Source organism: Pinus tabuliformis, chromosome J (assembly GCF_031772625.1).
Source record: "Pinus tabuliformis cultivar Carrire ecotype Pingquan chromosome J, CPIR1, whole genome shotgun sequence".
Taxonomy (NCBI): Eukaryota; Viridiplantae; Streptophyta; class Pinopsida; order Pinales; family Pinaceae; genus Pinus; species Pinus tabuliformis.
In genome coordinates this window covers 1,206,455,982-1,206,481,172 of record NC_142295.1, presented here as the reverse complement: position 1 = coordinate 1,206,481,172, position 25,191 = coordinate 1,206,455,982, and positions in this window count along the sequence as shown.

Here is a 25,191-nt window from a genome sequence, read left to right as displayed (position 1 = left end):
GGAAGGAAATGTTATACCACCATTTAGCCAAAGGTAACCACTTGACCCATTGTGTTTCTTTATCAGATACAATGCAATGAAGATATCCTTCCAAATAGTTTTTCACTATCTCAGTTTTCTAATCATATTGAGGATGATAAGATGACCTTTTTTTTAATTAAGTGCCAATACAAGAAAATAATTTTGTCCAAAAATTTCCAGTGAAAATGGTATTTTTTCACTTACAATAATCTTTGAATTTCCATGTAGCTTTTAAATATTTCCATAAATGAAGTAGCAACTGTACAGGATTTAAATGGATGAGATAATCCACAAAAGTGTGCATACTTGGTAAGTCTTTCAACTACCACCATATTGACACTCTTTCCTTCATACTTGGATAAACCTGTTATAAAATCCATTGAGACCTCCTCCTAACATTGACTTGGAATGGTTAAAGGTTGTAATACACCCGAGGTTTTAATTGTCTCAAATTTATTTTGTTAGAAAACCAAACATTCTGCCACAAACTTCTGAATATCATATTTAAGTCCATCCCCAAAAAATTCCTTCATGACCCTGTGGTAAGCTTTTAAAGATCCTGAGTGCCCTCATAAAGGGTAGGTGTGCAATTCCAAAAGAATATTTTGTTTGAGTTGGGAATTCTTACACAGATATAAGCTATCTTTGTACCATAATGAATCGTTTTTTCTAGATAAATGTATCAGATGTATTGGGATCTTGTTGCAACTTTTGAATGAGTGTCCACACCTCTTCTTCATTCTTCCATTCATCTTGCTTCATTTATCCAATCAAGTTGGATAATAGAAATGGTACAAAGCAATGTTTTTGCATCCTCATTCTTCCTTGAGAGTGCATCTACAACAACATTTGCTTACATTTTTTGTAGATGATTTAGAAGTCATAACCCAACATCTTGGTGACCCATCTTTCCACTCTTTTGAAGATAATCTTTGATCCAAAAAGTTTTTTTTTTTCCATAAAGTGTCTTCCCATTAGGTAAGGTCACCACTTCCTTAGTGCATTTAGTATTGCCAACATTTCATTCTCATAAATAGGCTTGTGTAAACATGTTTCCTTGATTAGATGAATTTCAAAAGCAATGGGTCTTCCTTCTTGCATTAAAACAACACCAATTCCATTTCCTAATGCATCACATTCCATAATAAAGGTCTTTGTGAAATCTAGTGTAGCTAAGACTGGTGCTTGGAACATTGCCTCTTTAAGATGTTCAAAGGCCTTAGTTGATTATGGAGTCGAAGAAAATATATATTTCTTCAATAATGTTGTTAGAGGAGATTATATTCTTCCATAACTCTTAAGAAACTTGCAATAACACCTTGTCAACCCGAGAAATCCTCGAAGATGCTTTAGGTTTGTGTGGATTTTCCATTCCTTAATGGATTTAATTTTTTTAGGGTCTACCTTAACACCCTCATGAGATACAATATGACCCAAATAATCCACCTCTTTTACTCCAAAGAAGAATTTGGAGGTTTTTGTATATAATTGTTTTTCCCCTAATAGTTTGAGCACCTTGTCAACATGTTGAACATGATCCTTCCAAGGCTTATTGTAGATTAGTATATCATCAAAAAATACTAACACAAATTTTCTAAGGAAGAGTTTGAAAATGAAATTCTTCAAACCTTGAAATTTGGAAGGTGCATTAGTAAGGCCATAAGGCATGACCAAAAATAATGAGCTTCATGAGTTCTGAATGTTTTTTTTGGAATTTCTTCAATATTCATTCTAATTTTATGATATGTTGAACAAAGATCCAACTTGGTGAAGTAAATTGCTCCATGTAATTCATACAACAGTTCATCAATGACAAGAATGGGAAATTTATCTTTAACATTGAGCTTTTTTATCTCCCTATAATCAGGAGACACATGCCATGATCCATCCTTCTTGTCCACCAATACTACTGGAGTAGAGAAAGAAATTTGAGTAGGTTGAATTATACTGACCTTTAGTATTTATGCAACCATACATTCAATTTCACTCTTTTGGGCATAGGGATATCTGTAAGGCTTGATGTTTGGAGGAACACTTCATGGAATCAATTGAATAGAATAATCATAATCATGAATACATGGTAGATCTTTGGGAGTGTCAAACACCTTGGAATGATTGTGCAAGACATTTTAGAGATCTGGAGAAATAGATTATTTCTATTTTTGAACCTTTAGTGAGCATAATTGTGAAATTATGCGTTGTTTCTCGTTCTTCAAAACCTTTGGCATGCCATTAGAGCTAATTATCTTCCTTGGTTTCCTTGTGTTACCCCTTAATTTAATTTCCTTTCCTTCCCAAAAAACAATTATGAAAAGTTCTTGGAAAATGAAATTTATAGTCCCTAAATATTGTAACCATTGGACTGCTAGCATAACATCAACACCATCCATTGGAATGGAAAGAAATGAACTATTTAATACATACCCCATTGTTAGCTTGATATTATGGCACTTTCCAGAGAAATTTATTGTTCCTCCATTTGCAACCATCACTTGACATTCTGGTGTCAGATATAGAAAGAAATTTAATTCCTTAGTTATCTTACAATGAATAAAATTATGGGTACTACCCAAATCAATCAACACTATTACGTTTTTCTTCTTGATATATCTATCTATCTCGAGAGTTTCAGGAGTCGTAATTCCTGCCAATGCATTACAAGCTATGGTCAAACTCATTTATTCTTTATTTGGGGTTGGTTCCTAGTGTATATCCTCTTTGTTTGATGTTTCTTTTTCCTTTTCTTCCTCCTCTTCACAATCTATGTAAAACAATTTCTTCTCAACACACTTATGACCTTTAGTGTATTTTCTATCACAACTATAGTAAAGCCCTTTCTCTGTTTTTTCCTCTAATTGTTGTGGTGTCAACCTTGTAGGTTATGGAAGGCTAGAAGCAACAACAATTCCCTCTTTATTTTTGTTAGTGGTAGACTTCCTTGTTGCCATAATTTTGTTTCAAATTTTCTTGCCACCTTAAATGTCTTCTCCAATGAATTAGGTTCCCAAAGGCGAACCTCATGTTGGATGTTATCCTTTAAAGTTCCTATGAAGACATCAATCCTATGCTCCTCTGGAATATCATTTACCTTGATATTCAATCTTTGGAAGTCCTCAATGTGCTCTGCCATTGAACCCTTTTGTTTGATATTTATCAATTGGCTAAAGAAGGTATTGATCTTTGTATCCTCATAATGTGTTACCAATTCTTTTGCAAAAATTGTCCAAGTGACAATTGATTTACGAGAACAAAGCCATCGATACCACACAAATTGATTTTTTTCTAAATATAAAGATGCAATGCATACCTTTTGTGTGTTTGACACATTATGTAGATCAAATAATTGCTCCATCTGTAGTATCCATGTTACCGGATCCTTGCCATCAAACTTCCTCATATCAATCTTTGGAATGTGGCTAGTCTTCAACCCACTATTGGAGTCTCTAAAATCAAAATTCGTATTCCTTTTATCCTCATCATGATTTTCATGGAGTACCTTTTCACCACTAGGAAGAATTTCTTGTAGCAACTTTGTCAAACCTTCCTTCAAACCTTCCATCTCAACATTTATGCCATCCTTAAAATCTTCCATGTCTACTTTTAAACCATTCTTCAATCCATCCATCTTAGCTTCCATTTCATTTTTGGTTACTCTTTGTGAGAGTGAAATTGGTTGCACTGAGTCTCATAATTTTGATATATCATGTTGCATTTCTTCCTCTTCTTCACACGTCGTAGTAGAGATTTATGGTTTCTTACTAGGTGTGTCCATTTCTTTGCTTCGAGGAATTTTGGAATCAAAAAACAATACCTATTCTTCACTATGCCCTTTCAATCACTTAAAACTAAATTTTCAAATAAACTTTATGTAAAAATTTAAAAAAATACACAGCTTTTTCTTTCTTTTTAGGATCTAAGTATTGAAACTATTGTATCTTTGTAATTTCGACTCTTCAAGGCCTAAAATTTCGTTCTTTGGAATCTCTCTAAGTCATATTTCCAATGCCATAACTAAGACAAAAATTAGATTCTTCAAGATAAATTTATGTCAAATCTCCCATGATTACCCAATTATGGACTGGTTCAGTAGAGCGAAGTTGTATGTAATGCCATGTGTCACTTTGTGAGCTTTTGGCCCTGAAATTGGTACAAGAGAAACTAAAATACATGAAATTTCTTTCACTTTTTATGAAATTCAAATCCAGTTCCTGAAGAGAAAGTTATGATCCCTTTCCCTAGGTCATTTGTTTAATACTGAATTCTGGAGCATGCAAAACCCCTAACTTCTTCAGCTTCTATCTCAAAAAATATAGTGAAACAAGATCTGAAATTCCTACACGAAGTTCACTAAGATTTAGGCTCCATGTGATTGCAATTTTAGCTTCTAAATATTTGTAGGAAAAAATTATAGTGAAAATACCAAGATGACTTCTTTGAAGTAGTGAAACCCTAAAATACAAAGCTTTGATACCAACTATTATGCAACCAGCTCACAAAGCATAAGAAAAGATAAATAAAAGACTTAAAAATTATCCACTTCGAGGGGAAACCTACTTTACATTACATAAATGAACAATTCTTGGATGATTCAAATTATTAAACCTCCTTTCTATATATAGGTGTCGAAGGGGTCACAATATAATTAGAGCCTATATAACAATAATAACGTAAGGACACAACGATAACAATAGTGGGCTTCTATGGGGCATAACAATAACAATATGGGACCTACATGGGCACAACAATAACAATAGGGGGCTACACTAACAATAACAATAAAAGGGCTACAGTAGTATTATAAGGACCTAACAATGAAAATAAATGCTTTGGAAAAGTAGTCTTAATGTAAGGTTACAAGTAGTGGAATATGGTAAAATGTGAATTAGGAGAGGGTAAAAAAGGTGACATTTTTGTGAGCCAACATTACCCCCCACTGAAAAATGTTGCATGTGCCTATGTAACTTTGGATTGATTGTCATGGACTGAAATCATCTCTTTTCCTGTAGCCTTTCGTTCTTTTCTTCATACTTTGTGCTCAAAGATTATGTTTTGTCAACAAGTTATTTTGTGACTTAAGATACCTCTCCAAAGTTTTCTTCTTTTGTAAAGTTTTCTTCAAATGTTTATTTTTCTCAAGAGCTTATTGTTGCAGGGAGTCTTCTTTCTCTGCATGATATCTATGTGGCAACTGAAATTCCTTTGGTTAGTTCTTGTCTGGAAACCACAAGTATTACAAGAGTTGTTTCTTGCATGGAAACTCTTTCCATTTTTCTTGTTGAAACAAAGAATACTTTAAAACTTGCATGTATTCAAAATAATGAGCCACTAATCATGCATATCAATTGATGTCCAGTCATAATATTAACCATTTCAAGACATATCAATCATTGAGCTAATGATAAACAACAATCAATTGAGAGAAACATGTCGGTCGATAATATATGAGGTTATGGAATATGGAATTGACAAATGGTAATGAATATCCCTTTCCCGCCCAATTAAAGGTGTATTTTGTCTTTTGAAAATGGGGAAAGTAATGTCACAGGGGAAATTTTGCAAATACATGTCTTTTAGCATTCAAGGAATTATTGATTAGAGATTAGAACACAACATACCTTCACCTACCCGAAAGGTCGATAAGCTATGCATCTAGGAGATATTTGGTTTTTACTGTTGGATCATGGATTATGAAGTGAAAGAATATGATTTTTTTCCTCTTCTCTTGGATGCATAAATAGAGGATGAAATCTGAAATTGGAACCTTTGTACATTCTTACTAATGGGACTAAGCTACTAGTGCTAAATACTGGAGCTAACTCTTGATTTATTGGAATATTGTTGCAAGCTACTAAAACCATATAGCCTTCATTTATATCTGCATCATGGCATAATTCTTATCTATGTGAATACATTTTCTTGAGGTAGAACATAGAAATAAATTGTTGGATTACCATCTATTTATAAATGTCGTTAACTAACATGAGACTACTCACCATTGATGTCAATGAGAGTCAAGATGCCAAAGTACATCTTAATTGGTACAAATAAATGAGTTTTACATTGGGTCACCTAAAATATCCGACAAACATGGGACATTAATGTATTCCCACTATTTATTGGCAAGAGAACTTTCCATTAAGGCATGCAAGCCTCAAGGTACTAAGAAAATATCTAGTCTTGGTCCCATATAATGTGTTGAAGTCAATACGTCAAGACTTGTTAGAGGGAGGACTTAATGAATCCCCCACCATATAGTGTGAGTATAAATTAATGTTTTAGAGGACCATAGATGAAATATTCTCACTAGCGGAAAACCAAGTAACTCAACATGGTAAATGAGTTGAATGAATTTATTCATGGTTTATGGGTGAATGGAGGTGAAGTAGGAAAGTATAAAACTTGAAAAGGGAAAACGATTTTGAGGTCATGATCTGGTAGCAGTAAGAAGATAAAAAGTTTAAGGTTTAATACATAGACAAATGTAAATTTAGGCTTCAACATTAATGGACGGTTAAGCTTAGAGGGATGAAAATGAATGAGTATACCATGAAACAATTAGATTTGAGAGGATTCTTTTGGTGGAAATGGAGTGATGGATGTGACCTGACATGGAATGAAATTGATTTCTTCATGATTTCATCGAGGCATGCCCTTCTGGAAATAATTTGCTCTTCAAAAATTAGTTGTGCATATATTGATCTTCCTTAATTGTCCTAGAACCTATAAAGACTTAGAACTCACTTGCAATAAGACGTAAAATCATTGAAGGTGAGAGGTGATCAACCTCTCTTCATCCAATATATATGCAAAAAATTCACAAATAGTTCTAATAAAATAAATCCAAGGAAAATAAATAAAAAATAATTTCACTTTTTACCTGTCAGGAAGGGATGCACCTTAGACTACCCATCAATGTTCATTGATAACGTCTTTGTTTGATGTTTGATTTGAGTGATTTAAAAACTAGATTAAAGTAGATCCATATTAGAAACATGTTTAACAATTTAATGATTTTAACTCTACTTCTAAGAAGTTTTCAAAGTCCAATTTCTATAAAATTAAAAAATGACCATTTTTATGGCCTCAAATGTTGATGAAAATGTTTCCATGATGTAGACCTCATTGAGACCTTTCAAATGATGCATGAGTTACATGAAATAGACAATTTTTTAGGGAAACAAAAGAAACTTATGTGTAGGTGTGCCACATGGAAGCACCATAGGAAGGCACATGGATTGTATGAATGCTAATTAGGAAAGTGACATGGTAGTTGACTGGGTTGCTAACCAGCTGCTAATGTGGCAACTGAATGTGTTACTAACATGATAACTAACTAGGATACTAATGTGGTAGCTGATTGGGTAGGTGATCGAATAACTGCCTAGCAGATGGCATGGCATATGAATAGGTGATGACATTGCATATGACTGGGAAATGATGTGGTTGTTGATGTGGTAGTTAGATAGACGGTTGACTGGGAAATTGACATGGAAGTTGACTAGGCGACTGACCATTCATTTGATGTGGAAACTTACCAACCATTATATTGCCATGTGGCAGTCTCATTTGATCCAAAAAGGACTTTATCAAAAACAAAAGAATTGGCCCACAAGATTCATACTCGCAACCTCTTTAGAACAAACTGAACAACTTACCATTAGACCACACATTCAACTTGTGATATGGAACGACAAATTTGATATATAAATTTTAAAAATTAATATTTTCATTTAAAATGGAGCATTAGGTAGGATTCATCCCAAAATATGCGCACAATAAATCAAACAATCCAACCATTGCACTAAACACATCACTTGTGAAATGCCATGCATATATTTTCAGAATATTTTGTATACCCAAATCACAAAACCATCCAATGAATTCAACCCACCGACTACCAATATACAAATAGAGGTTTAATAATTGATCCAGAGTTCGAGTCTCAACAAAATTTTTGTTACAAGTTATTTTCCTTGCAGGTTGAATGAAGGCAGAAACCCACGCAAAAAAAGAAAGCATATTCAAAATTGGTGACTTGCCTTGCCTTCACCAACACCACGATAATAAGAATTTCATAGCACTTCATTTTTTTTTAAGCGTGTTCTCAACCTTTTTTTAATTTTATGTTTTTAGTTTATGATATGTGTGTGTGTGTGTGTGTTTATTTATTTATATTTTATTTTTTTATTTTAATAATAAAGCAAGAAATATCTTTCAGCAATTTTGAGACAAATCTAATTAATTTGGGTTTTTTTTTTCTTTTTTAAATCGCCAGTAATTATAGATCTCATATTCATTTCTTCAGATCTTAAACATCTATTAATTTTGTTGAAAAATATCAAATCAAAGTAGACATTACAAGGCTAATATAAGGAATCTCTATATAGAAACTCTCCATATATTTGAAATATGTAACTTGATAAACCTGGTAATAAAATTCATCTCTTATACACATCTCCAATTCTTATCTCTTGAAACTCTACTTGTTTTCCTCCTTCATATGCATCCATTCTTTGCTTTTTCTTCCTTCCAATGGTTAGTTAATGAGGCAGTTCTTACCACACCATCAACTGAAAAATTCTAGGAAACAAATGAAATATTATAAAAACAAACACAAAACAAAAACTCAAAAATAAAGTCCCGACTTTTTTTCTTTATTATATCCTATTCTATTTTGAAAAATGATTTTTTTTCTCAAGTGTAGGAGTATTTCCAGTGAAACCATTTATGAATGAATATCTCTAGAGTGCTCATACCCAATTCCGAAAAATATATCTTAATGTATATCGGGATATGAGAGGCCAGTTGTACATATGAATTTGGTGCCAAGATGTGTTGAAGAATGAAGGAATTTTGTGGCCTAATAACTATTTGGAACCAATCTTCAATGTAGCCCTTACTCTTCAACAAATGCTTGAACATCATTTTATGGCTTTTGACAGTCGAGAGCTCCTGCCCACAAATGGATTAGTATCGGGACTCTTACAACACCCAAAAGAAAAATTAAAAACTTGAATTTTAAATTAGTTGCAGAATCCAAAAGCACGACACACTTGCAAGAAAGGAATAATCAAGTTTTTAAAGAAATGTCACAGTGTGTTGTGCATGTTCTTACCTCTCGTCTTACCATTTCTCCTCCACCAATTTAAAGGTAACCTAAATTATAAAATAAATCCTATGTACACTTCCCCACAACGATGCTAAAAATGTTATTCAATTCAATTGCATAGAAATTTATTACATTTAATTTATTAATATGAGTTTGTAAACTTATGGAGTATACAACAAAATAAATGCAAGTACTTTTCTTCTAATTCTATCGAATGTAAATTAACATGAAAGGAAACACTAATATATGAAAGCGAGTAAATTGGCATGAAAGGAAATATTAATCTATGAATGATATGAAATTAAACTAGAACGCAACAAATTACAAATATAACCATAAGTAAAAAGATGTAGTGAAAATAACACTTCATTTCATTAATATCCAAATACTAAAATATGCTTATAAATAGAATGGAAATAAACTAGCTCGGGCGATGGTAGCATATCTCTCAGAAGAGATGTGGTGGCTACATGCCTCTCAGTTGTGTTACAATGAGAATCAAGGGCCTATTTATTATTGAACAATAAGGTAAAACCATAAACAACCAAAACCCTAACCCCAGGATATGAAATGCCAAGAGTTTGTGGGCCTCGTTGGGGTTAGTTAGGCAACCAACTTCCCGGGGTCGTAACTTGGTCATATTATCTCTGTTTGGCATGTACGATACCTTGTTGGAAAGGTCTCCTCGAGTAATACAATATTTGTGAAAAGCCCCTACCTATGGGTATGGGCTTATTGCGGACCTAAAAAAATTTCCATTTAGGGGGTCAAAACTACTCCTAAAGTTCAAAACCCAAAAAAATGCTAAAAACAGTAAATGCTAAAATGAATAAGGAAATAGATAAAACCAACTAGAGGTCTAGGTGGAATAGGCAGGTGGCCACCAATATCCACCTAGATCAGTCCTCCCTCCTTAGGAATCTATGGTCCCCATTGCGTACAGAGCCTCCATGAGGTGAGAAAATTTGTGTTGAACATGTTCCCTAGTGAAGGAGTTGGCCTTCTTTGACAACTCGATATATATGGATCCTCTGTTGGCGAGTGCTCTTGATCTATGTGTCCATGAGATAATTAGTTGTGGCCTATTCCATGTAATCTGGGTTTAGCTCTATTGGTGTGAGTTGTTATATAATGTCGGATGTGTCCAACAATGGTGGAAAGTATGGTTGAAGGCGATGTACATTGAACATTGGGTGCAGACCAAGGAATGGTGGGATGTTGAGCTCAAAGGTATTGTCCCCTACAACCTTGGTGATGGTGTATGGCCCATATGGGAGCGGGCGAAGCTTGCAGTGGAGTCCAACGAGGTGATCCTTCTGAAAATGTAGTTGAACTTTGTCACCCACCTGTAACTTGTGCGACACTCAATGTTGATCATGGCACTACTTGTACTTAGCAATTGCTCTATCCAATATATCATGGACCTGTAGGTGGATGTGTTAAATGTGCTCAATGAATTTGTTAGCCCTGTCAACTTCAGACTAGACGTGAGCTGAATCTTCGTGAGTAGCTGAAAATGGTATGGCCACGTCAATGGCACATAATGGCTGAAATCCCAGCCCTACTTGAAAGGGGCTATGGCCCATTGAGCTATGGAGATCTCTATTGTAGTTGTGCTGGACATAGGGGAGGCTTTCATCCCATGTGTGTGGATGCTTTGAGTTGTACATGTGCAGAAAGTGTATGATCATCCTGTTGATGACCTTTGTTTGGCCATCCGTTTGGGGGTGGAACGTCATGGACTTAGTAAGTTTGGTAGCGAGAATCGACTAGAGACTTGACGAAAATGCACTTAGGAATCTGTTGTCTTGATCTGAGATAATGGACTGTGGGATCCCAAAGTGTACCCACACTAACTCAAAGAATAGTTTAGCAATGGCCTCTACTGTGACATGGTTCTTATAGGCTCTCGTGATGGCTATCTTAGAGAATCTATTGATGCCCACGAAAACACAGTCGTTGTCATGCTTAGTAGAAGGTAGGCCTAACATGTAATCCATGGAGATGGATTCCCAAGGTCAAATAGAAGTAGGTAGAGCAGTATATAGGTCTTTCTTCTTGATGTTTGGTTTGGAAATGACACAGGTGGTGCAGGATCTAATATACTTCCCAACATCCTTGTGAAGTTTTGGCCAATAAAAATACTTCTGCAGTACTGCCATTATTTTCTCTACTCCGAAATTTCTAGCGACCCGACGGTAGTGCGCCTCTGAAATCATATTTGCACGCTCGCTTGAAGGAACATAGATGTGTCTCAGGTGGTATAACATTGCATCCTAGAGGTGAAAATTTGGAACTTGCTTCCCTTCTAGGAGTGTGTTATGAAACCAACTCAAGAAAAGATAGAAAAGATAAATCCACGCCTTAGAATTCAACCTCTTCGAGGGGCAAATGAAAAAACCTCCTTTCTATATATAGGAGTCTAAGGAGTCACAATATAATCCAGCCGACCTAACAATAATAATATAAAGCCACAAAAATAACAATAGAGGGATTCTATGGGGCACATAAATAACAATATGGGGGTAATAGGGGCACAACAATATAAATAAGGGGTATAACTACAATAGTAATGGGGTAATCACTAGTATTATAGGGACCCAACATGCCCCTCTCCTTCAAAAAAGTGTTGTCCTCAACGCTTGAGTAGTTCTGGATACTTCTGCATAAAATTCTCATCCTCCCATGTGGAATCTTCAGCGGATAAGTTCTTCCACTTGATAAGATACTCTGAAATTGATCGATTTCGTAGCTGTCGAGTTCTTGTTTCTGTGACTGCTTCCGGTTCCAATATAATTTTTCCTTCCTCGTCAAGTTCTGGCAATATTGTTTGAACTGGGAGCTTGTCGCCTATAACCTTCTTTAAACATGAAACATGGAAAACTGGGTGCAATCGAGAAGCTGCAGGAAGCTCCAATTTGTATGCCATAGTACCAATCTTTTGCAACACCTTGTACGGACCATAATACTTTGGTGATAATTTATTATCCTTCTTAGCTTGCTTTAGGGACATTTGCTTATATGGTTGTAGCCGTAGGAATACCCAATCACCTACATCAAAACTTCTTTCACTGCGATGTTGATCTGCCTGTTGTTTCATTCTATTTTGTGCCAACACGAGGTTATCCTTTAAGAGTTGGAGGACTTGTTGTTGATGTTCGATGTGATGTTCCACTGCCTGAACCTTAGAATTTTCTCTTAAATATGATGTGATGGATGGTGGTTGATACCCATAAAGTGCCATAAATGGGGTCATTTTTGTTGCTGTATGGAAGGAAGTGTTATACCACCATTCAGCCAGAGGCAACCATTTGACCCATTGTGTCTGTTTATCAGATACAAAGCAACGAAGATATCCTTCCAAACATTTGTTTACTATCTCAGTTTTCCCATCAGATTGAGGATGATAAGATGAGCTATGAGCTAACTGAGTACCAAGACAAGAAAATAATTCTGTCCAAAAATTTCCAGTGAAAATGGGATCTCTGTCACTTACAATAATCTTTGGGTTTCCATGTAGCTTTTGAATTGTTTCCATAAATGCAGTAGAAACTGTACTGGCTTTAAATGGATGTGATAATGCACAAAAGTGTGCATACTTGGTAAGTCTGTCAACTACCACCATGATGACACTCTTTCCCTCAGACTTGGGTAAACCTGTGATAAAATCCATTGAAACCTCCTCCCAACGTTGGCTTGGAATGGATAAAGGTTGTAATAGACCCGGTGTCTTAATTGTTTCAACTTTATTTTGTTGGCAAACCAAACATTCCGCCACAAACTTTTGAATATCTGATTTAAGGCCATCCCAAAAAAATTCCTTCTTAACCCTGTGGTAAGTTTTTAAAAATCCTGAGTGCCCTCCTAAGGGAGAAGTGTGCAATTCCATAAGAATCTTTTGTTTTAGCTGGGAATTCTTACAGAGGTATAAGCGATCTTTGTACCATAACGAATCATTTTGCCAGCTAAATGTATCAGACGTACTGGAATCTTGTTGTAGCTTTCGAATAAGTGCCCACACTTCTTCGTCATTCTTCCATTCCTCCCTTGCTTCGTTTATCCAATCTGGTTGGATAATAGAAATGGCACACAACAATGCTTCCACATCCTCATCCTTTCTTGAGAGTGCATCTGCCACCACATTTTGCTTCCCTTTTTTGTAGATGATTTCAAAGTCATAACCCAACATCTTTGTGACCCACTTTTGTTGCTCTTCAGAGGATAATCTTTGTTCTAAAAAGTATTTAAGGCTATCATGATCCGTTTTTACCTTGAAGTGTCTTCCCATTAGGTAGGGTCGCCATTTCTTAAGTGCATGGAGTATTGCCAACATTTCCTTCTCATAAATAGCTTTGCTTAAAAACTTTCCCTTGATTGGACGACTTTCAAAAGCAATGGGTCTTTCATCTTGCATTAGAACAGCACCAATTCCATTTCCTGAAGCATCACATTCCACAATAAAGGTTTTTGTGAAGTCCGGTGTAGCTAAGACCGGTGCTTGGCACATTGCCTCTTTAAGATGTTCAAAGGCCTTTGTTGCTTCCGGAGTCCATGAAAATGCATCTTTCTTCAATAATGTTGTTAGAGGTGCTGCTATTCTCCCATAATTCTTAACAAACTTGCGATAATACCCTGTCAACCCAAGAAATCCTCGCAGATGCTTTATGGATGTGGGGATTTTCCATTCCTTAATGGCTTTAATTTTGCTAGGGTCTACCTTAACTCCTTCATGAGATACAATATGACCCAAATATTCCACCTCCTGGACTCCAAAGAAACATTTGGATCTTTTTGCATATAATTGTTTCTCCTCCAATAGTTGTAGCACCCTGTCAACATGTTCAACATGATCCTTCCAAGACTTGCTGTAGATTAGTATATCATCAAAAAATACTAACACAAATTTTCTAAGGAATGGTTTGAAAATTGAATTCATCAAACCTTGAAATGTTGAAGGTGCATTGGTAAGGCCAAAAGGCATGACCAAAAATTCATAATGACCCTCATGAGTTCTAAATGCCGTTTTCGGAATGTCTTCAATCTTCATTCTGATTTGATGATATCCCGAACGAAGATCCAACTTGGTGAAGTAAATTGATCCATGCAATTCATCCAGTAATTCATCAATGACAGGAATGGGGAACTTATCTTTAATAGTGAGCTTGTTGAGCTCCCTATAATCCGGACACATGCGCCATGATCCATCCTTCTTGTGCACCAATACTACTGGAGCTGAGAAAGAACTTTGACTCGGTTGAATTATACCAGCCTCTAGCATTTCTGCAACCATACGTTCAATTTCACTTTTTTGGACATAGGGATATCTGTACGGCCTGATGTTTGGAGGAACACTTCCTGGAATCAGATGAATAGCATGATCATGATCACGCATAGGTGGGAGACCTTTGGGAGTCTCAAATACCTTGGAATGATTGTCCAGGACTTTTTGGAGATCTGGAGAAATAGATGATTCCAATGTGGAAACATCTAGCGAACATAATTGTGCAATTACACCTCTTTGCTCCTTTTTTAGAAGCTTTGTCATACCATTAGAGCTGATTATCTTTCCTGGTTTCCCTGCAATACCCCTTAATTCAACTTCCTTTCCTTCCGTAGAAAATTTGATGAAAAGTTCTTGAAAATTAAAAGCTATTGTACCCAAGGATTGTAGCCATTGGACTCCTAGTACAACATCAGCACCTCCCATTGGAATGGAAAGCATTGGGCTAGTCAATACATATTCTCCCATGGATAGCTTGATATTATGGCACTTTCCAGAGCAATTTATTGTTCCTCCATTTGCAATCATCACTTGACACTCTGGTGCTGGATATAGGAAGCAATTCAATTCTTTTGCTACCCTACAATGAATAAAATTGTGGGTGCTTCCTGAATCAATCAACACTATTACCTTTTTCTTCTTGATTTGTCCTTCTATCTTGATGGTTTGAGGAGTGGTAATTCCCGCCAATGCATTACAAGATATGGTCGGATTTATTTGTTCTTCATCTAGGCTTTGTTCCTGGAGTATATCCTCTTCTTTTGACCTTTCTTGCTCCTTTTCTTCTTCCTCTTCACAATCTATGTAGAATAATTTCTTCTCAGCACACTTATGACCTTTAGTGTATTTGCTATCACAACTGTAACAAAGCCCTTTTGCTCTTTTTTCTTCCAATTGTTGTGGTGTCAACCTTATAGGTTGTGGAAGACTAGGGGCAACAACACTTCCGTCTTTATAGTTGTGAGTGGTATGCTTCCTGGTTGCCATAATTTTGCTTTCCATTTTTCTTGCTAACCTGAATGCCTTCTCTAATGAATCAGGTTCCCAAAGGCGAACATCATGTTGGATATTATCCTTTAAAGACCCTATGAACACATCAATCCTATGCTCCTCTGGAATATCTTTTACCCTTATGTTCAATTTTTGGAACTCCTCAATGTGCTCCATTATTGAACCCTTTTGTTTGAGACTTATCAATTGGCTAAAAAAAGTGTTGCTTTTTGTATCCTCATAATGTGCTATCAATTCTTCCGTAAAAATTGCCCAAGTGATAAATTGTTTACGAGAACAAAGCCATTGATACCATACAAACTGATTTGGTTCCAAATATACAGTTGCCATACGTACCTTTTGTGTGTTTTGCACATTATTGAGATCGAAGAATTGCTCCATCTGTAATATCCATGTGGCGGGATCCTTGCCATCAAACTTCCTCATATCGAGTTTTGGAATATGGTGGGTCTTCGATCCAACATTAGAGTCTATGGAATCATGATTAACATTTCTTTGGTTCACATCATGAGTTTCCTTTACAACCTTTTCACCCTTAGTATGTATTTCTTGTAGAAAATTTGTCAAATCTGTCTTCAAATCTGTCATGTCTGTCTTCAAATCTGTCTTCAAATCATCCATCTTAGCTTCCACGCCATTTATCTTAGATTCCACGCCATCTATCTTAGATTCCACGCCATTTATCTTAGCTTCTGTTAGCTTTTGTGAGCGTGACATTTGTTGCACTTGTTCTTGTAATTTTGATATATCATGTAGCATTTCTTCCTCTTCTTCATGAGTCATGCTAGAGCTTTCAGGTTCCTTACTAGGTGTTTGCATTTTCTTTCCTCGGGGCATCAGTTACCGATAATAATGCTTTACTATGCCCTTTGAATTCCTTCAAACCAAGCTTATGCAAAAAAAAAAAAAAACTACACACTGTTTTTCACTTTGTAGAAGCCTGATATTGAATCTGATGTATCTCTGTAATTTTGGATCATCCAGTTCTAAAATTGCAACCTGTGGTAGCCTTCTACATCCTCTTTCCAATGCCACAAGTCTGAACCAATTTGGTTTCTCCAAGGAAGAGTTATGCGAAATCTCCCACAGTGACTTGATTATAGACTAGTTCAGTAGAGCAAACTTGTACAACGTTCCACAAGTCACTTTTTCAACCTATGGATCTGAAAAATGCCTGCAAGAAACTACAGTCCGTCCTATTTTTGTACCTTCTTACGAAATTTCAATCCGATCCCCAGAGAGAAGTTATGACGATTTTCCCCAGGTCACCTGTTTGGACTGTAATTCAGGAGTCTGAAAAAAGACCAACTTCCTCAGATCATATCTCCACAAATATAGCGCGAAAAGCTCTGAAATTCGGACCCAAGGTTCAGCGCGATTTCTTCTCAAATGGGTTTTTTTTGTGACTTCTGAAACGTCACAGAACAAATGTTATAGCGAAAATTCCACGATGACCTGTTTTGAGCAGCGAAACCCTAGAATCCAAAGCTCTGATACCAAATGTTATGAAACCAGCTCAAGAAAAGATAGAAAAGATAAATCCACTCGTTATAATTCAGCCTCTTCGAGGGGGCAACCTCCTTTACATTACATAAATGAACAATTCTTGGATGATTCAAATGACAAAACCTCCTTTCTATATATAGGAGTTTAAGGAGCCACAATATAATCCAGCCGACCTAACAATAATAATATAAAGCCACAAAAATAACAATAGAGGGATTCTATGGGGCACATAAATAACAATATGGGGGTAATAGGGGCACAAAAATATAAATAAGGGGTATAAATACAATAGTAATGGGGTAATCACTAGTATTATAGGGACCCAACAGAGTGTCTGGTATGTGATGTCGAATTATGGATCGCTCTTGTAAAGGTGTGGCCACCCTAAAGTCTCATGCCCACATGAAATGAGCACGATGATAAATGCCATGACTGGTGGTCGGCTTAGGTAGTCTGCAACATTATTGATGTCACCCTTCTTGTGCTTAATGTTCAAATGGAACTGTTGCAAGTGTGTGGACCATTTCTTATGATGATTATTCTACAACTTTCCTTGTGTCAGTATGAACTGTAGGGGTCAGTGGTGTATGTGGATGACCGTTTCCTTCCCTAAAATGTAATGCTTCCATTGACGATAGGCTTGAATAATTGAATAAATTTCTTTGTCATAAGTGGGATACTTTTAGATTGTGTCTTAAAGTGTCTCACTATTGTAAGCCATTGGATGCCCCTGCTGAGTAAGAACTGCACCAATAGCATACTCGAAGGCTTCTGTGTCAGTCTCAAATTCTTGTTGCAGGTCTGGTAATGTGAGCACTAGTGCAGAGAAGAGGTGATGCTTCAACTCAGAAAATGCCTTCTGTTGAGTTTTGGACCAAAAAAAAATTCTTACACTCCCCCACGATGACTTGACTTAAAGGCCAAGCGGTATGAGAGAACCCCAACACGAACCTGCGGTAAAAATTGGCAAGACCTAGAAAGTTGCGGAGCTATGTTAGAGTGGTTAGGGTTGGAGAATCCTGAATGACTTGTATCTTGGCTAGATCCACATGCAGACCCTTCTCATCAATGATGTACCTCGGATATTGAACCTGGGTCATGCTAAAAGTGTGTTTCATCCAAATTAGCACACAGTTTGTGTTGTTGCAGTGTTTGAAGGACCTATCGAATATGGTGGAGGTGCTCTTCCCAAATCTGGTTGAAGATCAAGATGGCATCTAAATACACCACCATGAATGCATTGGCAAAAAGTCACAAGATGTCATCTATCAATCTCATGAAGGTTGTGGAGGAATTCATCAACCCGAAAGGCATTACTAGCCATTCAAAAAGGCCCTCCTTGGATTCGAAGGCAGTCTTACACACATCATAGGGTTCGATACGCACTTGGTGATAACCGAACTTCAAGTCAATCTTGCTAAAATATTTGGCCCCCTTGAGTTGGTCCAGAAGGTCATCAATCCATGGTATTGGGTACCTATTTGGATAATGGTCTTGTTTAGTTCCAGATAGTCAATACAGAGTCTCCAAGTCCTGTCCTTCTTCTATACCAATACCATCAGGATTGCACAAGGTGATGAGCTTGGCCTGATGTGCCCTTTCTGCAACATCTCTTGAATTTGCCTCTTGATATCATCGTTCTCCAAAACAGAGCATCAATAGATCGGTCTATTAGGTAGCAGCACACCTGAGGTCAGATCGATGGAGTTCTTGACCTGACAATGTAGAGGTACCCCTGTAGGTGAGGTGAAAATGTGCTTGTACTCCTCCATGACCTTGTCCATATGCTGCTACTATGTGGAGGAGCCCTGTCTGGAAGTCATGGCCACAACCTTATTTTTTCCCCAAGGGAGAATCATAACGAAAAAAAATTTCTTGGTATGGGAAATGATCTTACTACATTTCTTTGTAGTGATCAAAGAGATGATAGTAGGTAGGGCTACCTCTAGTATCCTATACAACTCATTGCCAAAAGTAATGATCACAGAGCGAGGTCTAGAGTCATATACAACATGTCTCTTCCACAAGTATGGTTGTCCTAATAATACATCACAAACCTCAAGAGGAGAAACATCACACAGTACCTCATCCATGGAGGGCTTGATGTTGTAGGGAAAGCAACACTACTAGCTAACACAGACATCTCGTCCTTGATGAAGCCGGCTGATGGTGTACATTTGCGGATGTGCTATCATTAGTAGGCTCAATCGCTTCATGAACTATGTTGAAATGAGGTTCTTTTGGCTCCTGTTGTCAACAATGAATTGCAGCAGAGAACCCTTCACCCACATTTGTGAGTGGAAGAGATGTTCCCCCTCCTCTAGTTCTTCAGGTTCATTCTTCTGGATCCTAGTGTTGGCCATGGTGGAACTGGGCTCCGCATAAATGATATTCTTCCCTTTTTCATTCGCCTTGTCGAGTTTTGACTTAGAGTCAGAACATGTGTCTAATTCAGAAGCCTTGAGCTCGGCCACTAGTAACTACTTGGCCTGACATTCACTTGTGTTGTGAGTGGAGCTCTTATTTAACTCACACCATTTTCACATGTCCTTCTTTGTATTCGTGGTGTTGTTATTTTCCTACAGCTTTGGTGGTTTGTCCTAGGTTTCCCTGCCTTGGCTTTGGCCTTTGCTCTATGGTTTGGGGGTGCTTTTTCCTTGTTTCAGATTCATAGATCTGAACTCTTGCTTCTTTTGTTTAAAATTATGCTCAATCTTGACAACATAATGGTATGTCATGTCGAGAGAAGAGATGTCCAGGAACTCCATCTCATCCTAGATGTAGTTGTGTAGACAATCGTGGTACTTGAGTACCAAATGCCACTCAAAATCCTTGATACCCCAACATCGCGCGAAGGATATGGAAAACATTTTTGAACTCCAACACATATTGGTCCTTTCCTTGTCATAGCATGGTCCACTTTATGTATTCATCTTCATAGCTCTTGACAGGGTAATATTGTTCCTTCATGGCGTCTCAGAAAGAATCCAAAGTGTGTGGGGTTGAAAATAGTGAGGATTTTGTCTCATCCTTTCGTTCACAGTAGGATTCCCACCAGTCCTTGATGTGTGGGGCAGCTTTGAGAAGTGAAAAAGCAATATTTTCCTAACTGGAAAAGTTATGAACTAAAAAATATCCTTCCAATATATTCAACCATTTATCTACGACGTCTGCATCTATATAGCCCTCAAATATGGGAATATCCAAGTTAAATTGTACCTTAAAAGGAGTGGCTGTTAGATGAAGATGCGTCACATGTGGATAACTATCGAAGGATCTGAGTAACGTTATCCATCATCGCATTCCTATGTCGCTCGAGGGCTTCCTCAAGAAACATTTTGAAAGGATCTCCTGCCCCCTCATCTTTCTTTTCTTATGCCATGGGAGGTCATAAGGTTTTGCAAGACTGGTCTTGCAAAGGTTCAACCAGTTTCAGCCCTAACTCCTTATACCCTAACCTCGTTGGGGACATGAAAAGAAAAACAAAGAAATAGTAGATCACTCTGATATCACTGATCTAAACTTAAACATGAACGCAAAAAATTGCATATATAACCATAAATATAGAGATGTAGCATAAATAACACTTAATTTCATTAAGATCAAAATAATGAAACATGCTTACAAACATAATGGAAATAAACTAGCTTGGACGATGCTAGCTTATCTCTGCAAAGAGATGTGGTGACTACATGCCTTTGAATTGTGATATAATGAGGCTCAAGGGCCTATTTATTATTGAACAACAAGGGAAAACCCTAACCCAGGAGATGGGACGCCAACAGTTTGTGGGCCCCGTTCAGGTTAGTTGGGCAGCCAACTTCCCAGGGTCGTAACTTGGTCATATTATCTATGTTTAGCATGTACGATACCTTGTTGGAAAGGTCTCTCTGAGTACTGAAGGATTTGCGGTAGCCCTTTTCCTATGGCTATGGGCCTATTGCAGACCTCAAAAAAATTCCGTTTAGGGGATCAAAATTGCTCTGGAAGTTCAGGACTGAAAAACTGCTAAAAATAGTAAATGCTAAAATAAACAAGGAAACAGATGAAACCAACTAGAGGTCTAGGTGGAATAGGCAAATGACCACCAATATCCACCTGGATCAATGAAAGTGATAGAAATATTAATCTATGAAGGTAATGGAAATATAATCTATGGAAGCAATAGAAATATTAACCTATGAAAACAATGAAATATAATCTAGGAAACCAATAATTTTTTTTTTTATCTATGAAAGCAATTGAAAGCTAATGTAGGAAAGTGATAGAAATCTACAGTTGTAAACAAATAAAGGAAAGAGTGTACATTCTTGGCAAAGAGTCCCCGCCCAATGCTCAACAAGCACACTAGGAGTTGAAAATTAGAACAACAACATATATTAAGTGAAATAAGTTTGGAGCAAGCTCCAAAATATGGAAGTCTACCTACAAAAATATTTCTTGAAGTAATCTAATTATAGATTCTAAATTTCTTCTCCCTTCCTCCTCTTTTGAAATGGAGAAAGTACTCCTATTTATACATGAGTTGTTTTTAGAAGAGGATAAGAAACCAATAAATTCAGATCCACTTTTCTCTCAAGTGGGTAGAACCAATTTCCTAAAATTAGGAGATAATTAACTCAATAAATCCTCTCATAAATCTCTAATATCCTTGATAGGAAATCTTATCAAAACTTCGATGATTTGTTTACATTGAATGTGCTTGAATAATTATCTCAATTATCAAGAGTTGAAGAGGAAATTCGAATTTGAGGCCAAGTGGTCAAATAGGACTTTGTTGGAGTCCTCAAATATGCCTATAATCACCATAAAACTCATCCAAATTTTAGATATAAGTGAAAACATTTTATTTTCTTATATTTAATCATAAAATCACTCAAAATACGAAAATGAATGCTCTAGAAAATAATATTTCCAAACCCATATATAATCCTCAAAATGGTCTTAATGTAGGATTACAAAGCAACAGAATATGGTTAGAAGTGAAGGAAAAGAGGGTGAGAAAAATGACATTTTGGTGAGCCAACGAGGATGACAGATAACATTTTTAAGGTTCAAGAAGAAGGATGGCATAAATCCATAGGAGTACTTTTTGAAAGGTACAATAAAGAGAAAAAATCATATATGCAAGTTGATTGGTTGGATTATAGCACTACGAGAGAGCTTTATTATAGTAGGGGTGCTATCATACATTTTGTCATTTTAAAAGAGTTTGTGAGTGATTGGGAAATAATCATGTTAATGAATTAAGGTGATATTGAAATTTCTATCGCAAGAGTAAATCAAAACAATTAAGGGTTAGACATCACTACTATTAACTAGAAAATGAGTGTTTTGTTGTTTTAGTCAAAAGAGTTAACAAGGAGAGGGGTTTTTTGTAGTGGCAAGTTGAAAATGGATACAAAGCATTGAGATATAAGAAACTTGGGCTTACATTGTTGAGGATAGTCATATCTACTTGATATTTCGCTTGAAAATAATGTGTAAAAGGAAGATTTTTAGAGTGCAGAGAATTTTTATGATTCAAAATCACAACCATATCGACATCAACTTATGTAAGTATCAAGGATGGTAAAAAAATTATCCCAATGATCTACAAAATCAATCCTAAATAGTTACAAAATTAAGTCGATAGTTGGCATTAGTATATTTATTGGCTTGAATGAAAATGTTTGAAGAAGTATGTTGCGTGCTCCACTATTGGGACCCAAAAAAAATTGAAATTTTTTGACATAATGGAATCACACAGCAGGAATGGGGAGCGTAGAAAGGACAAGGTAGAGTGTAGCGGAGGGATGGTGTTGGAGGTCAAGTGTAGCATAAGGGTGGAATAGTGGATGGAGTGTGGTGAATATGGATGCTGCACAGTAGGAGGGGAATGGTAAGTGGGAGAGGAAGACACTTGTAGATAATATCGACCATTATGATCTTATAGGGGAAAGAACCGACCAGGGAGGTCATGGTTAATAGGAAGTTGGAGATATTTAGGAAATGGGAAAGATGAGGTAGAGTGGAGCTGAACAAGGGTAGGAGATATTTTAGACAGTTATGCCCACTTGGGATAGCTCAGGAGGAATCAAGAGAAATATCTTAATGACCATTAAGACAGCTGGATTGAGAAGGTGAGAAGAGATGAGGATTCGATAGAATTTATAAAATGCTCGGTTGAAGATTAAGCTAGGATTGGTCATTGATCATAAGTGTTTACGAGCTAAAGTCTAGAGTTGATCTTTGTACCATCATTGCTTTTATTTAATTTGGGAGTCATAGTAGAGCTTGTCGATGCTTGGTAGCATTATTATAATGATTTTAATAGTTGATTATACTAGTTTGTCATACAGGGTTTATGGTTGGGTTTTGGTGTTGTTTAATCTTATCATAGATAGATGGAGAGCCTGGTAATTGGTGTATGTAACTCTAGATATTTTTCCTTTCTTGCTAATATACATGTGGACTATTGTTGGAGAAATGGTTATAATATTTGTGAATATAAAAATTTTTTGGAATAAATCGTTGTGGTCTTTTTTATGCTTATTTTGGTGCATACCTGTTATAATATTGCATTTATTGGAATGCTAGCATATATATCAAACTATGGCTTTAATTATTATTTTTTATTGGTTTATACCATTTCTAATGGTTTATAGCTCAGGTAATTAATTATAATGTTCATACTATTGATACATTTTGGAGCAGTGGTCTATAGTGATTATCCATTCTGGTATGGACTATTGGTATTATTCTTGTTAAACCTAGTTCAATGAGCGTAGGTGTCACTCGACTATTAAAGTATGAAGGGTTAGTCGGTCTCGTGTGTTATTTGTAGTTGTGTAATAGTTGCATGTCTGTTAATGGTTAAGATTTACTGGGTTTTGTTATGTTGAGTCTGTGTTAGAGGTCACATACCGTGCATAATCATTATGGGCATGCATTGTAGATGGAATGACCGATGTTTGGCATTTTGTGTGGTGTGTTGTAATGATGGAATGTTTTAGTATATGTTAGTTAGGTACATCGCATCGTAACCACACGACAATTCTCTCAAACTACAGAAACCTAGTTTCGACAGTCACCCATTAGCATCTCAGGTGAGACTTCACTCACGTTGTGGGTCTTTCCAAAAGGGTCGATGTTATGCAGGTATTTGTTAGCTAATTTGTCACAAATATTGGATCTATCAGTATCTCGCGTGCCAACAAATGGTTTTGTTTCCATGATTGGGGTTGTTGTGTGATCGAATGGTCTCTTAGGGACGTGGAAACCATGGAATCCTACCAAAAAGGAGATCACTCATTAGCTTACGCAGAATGAGCATGAGTTTGTTCCGAAAGAAATAAGAAATAAGGGTCAAATCATGAAGAGATGGTTGTGGAAATATATGTATACTAACTTTCATGATATATTCTTTGTATAATTACCTAACATTTTGATGGAGTGGGTCCAAAGAATGAACCAAAATAACCCAATGCATTGGCATGATGGGCCAAGGAGGTGGATGCCAGAAGAGGTACACTAACTACAAGAAGAAGAAACAAGACATCACGTGATGTGGATTTTTGGTTTGAAAGTGTGTTAGAAGGATATATTGTGGAGTTTGTAGTGGAATAGAGAGTATCCTATACTACAGCAAAGAAAAAATTTAAGGGGTCCAGAGGTAGATTTATAAGATCGTTACCATTATTGATAAAAATGTTCTTGTGTGACCATAGTGTTTTGCCTCTATAATTTGATACCATGAATGACTTGGTAGTCCACGCAGATAGGGAAGTGGGGGAGACACAGGAGATGGTCTAAGGAGAAGAGAAAGGGAAAGGAGAAAATATATTGCGGTAGAAGTTGTCAATGGGTCCAGAAGTCCACATAAAAAGAGAGAGGAAAAGAATGGAGAAAGAGAACTACAAGAATGGAAGGTTGAGGACTGACATAAGATTTTTATGGGGTGATGCAAGAGGACATTAGTCAGTGTCAGCACTTGCTGAAGGAAGGAGCCCAGAGGGAGGGTCTAGGAGAGGTCATTGCAAGATACATAATAGTGCTAGTGGCTAGATTTATGAAGGAACATGGTTCGTCACGCCACATACGAAGGCAGGCGAAAGAGAACAAATGAGGATGCACATCACAGAGGATTTAGAATCAGAACGACACAGTCGGACTATAACCGGGGTTGAACCCACCACCCCGCACATATCTACAGACCAAGAGGTAAGCACTCAACACACTAATTCAACTACCATAGGAGGTAATCGTAGTTAGGGAGGAGGAA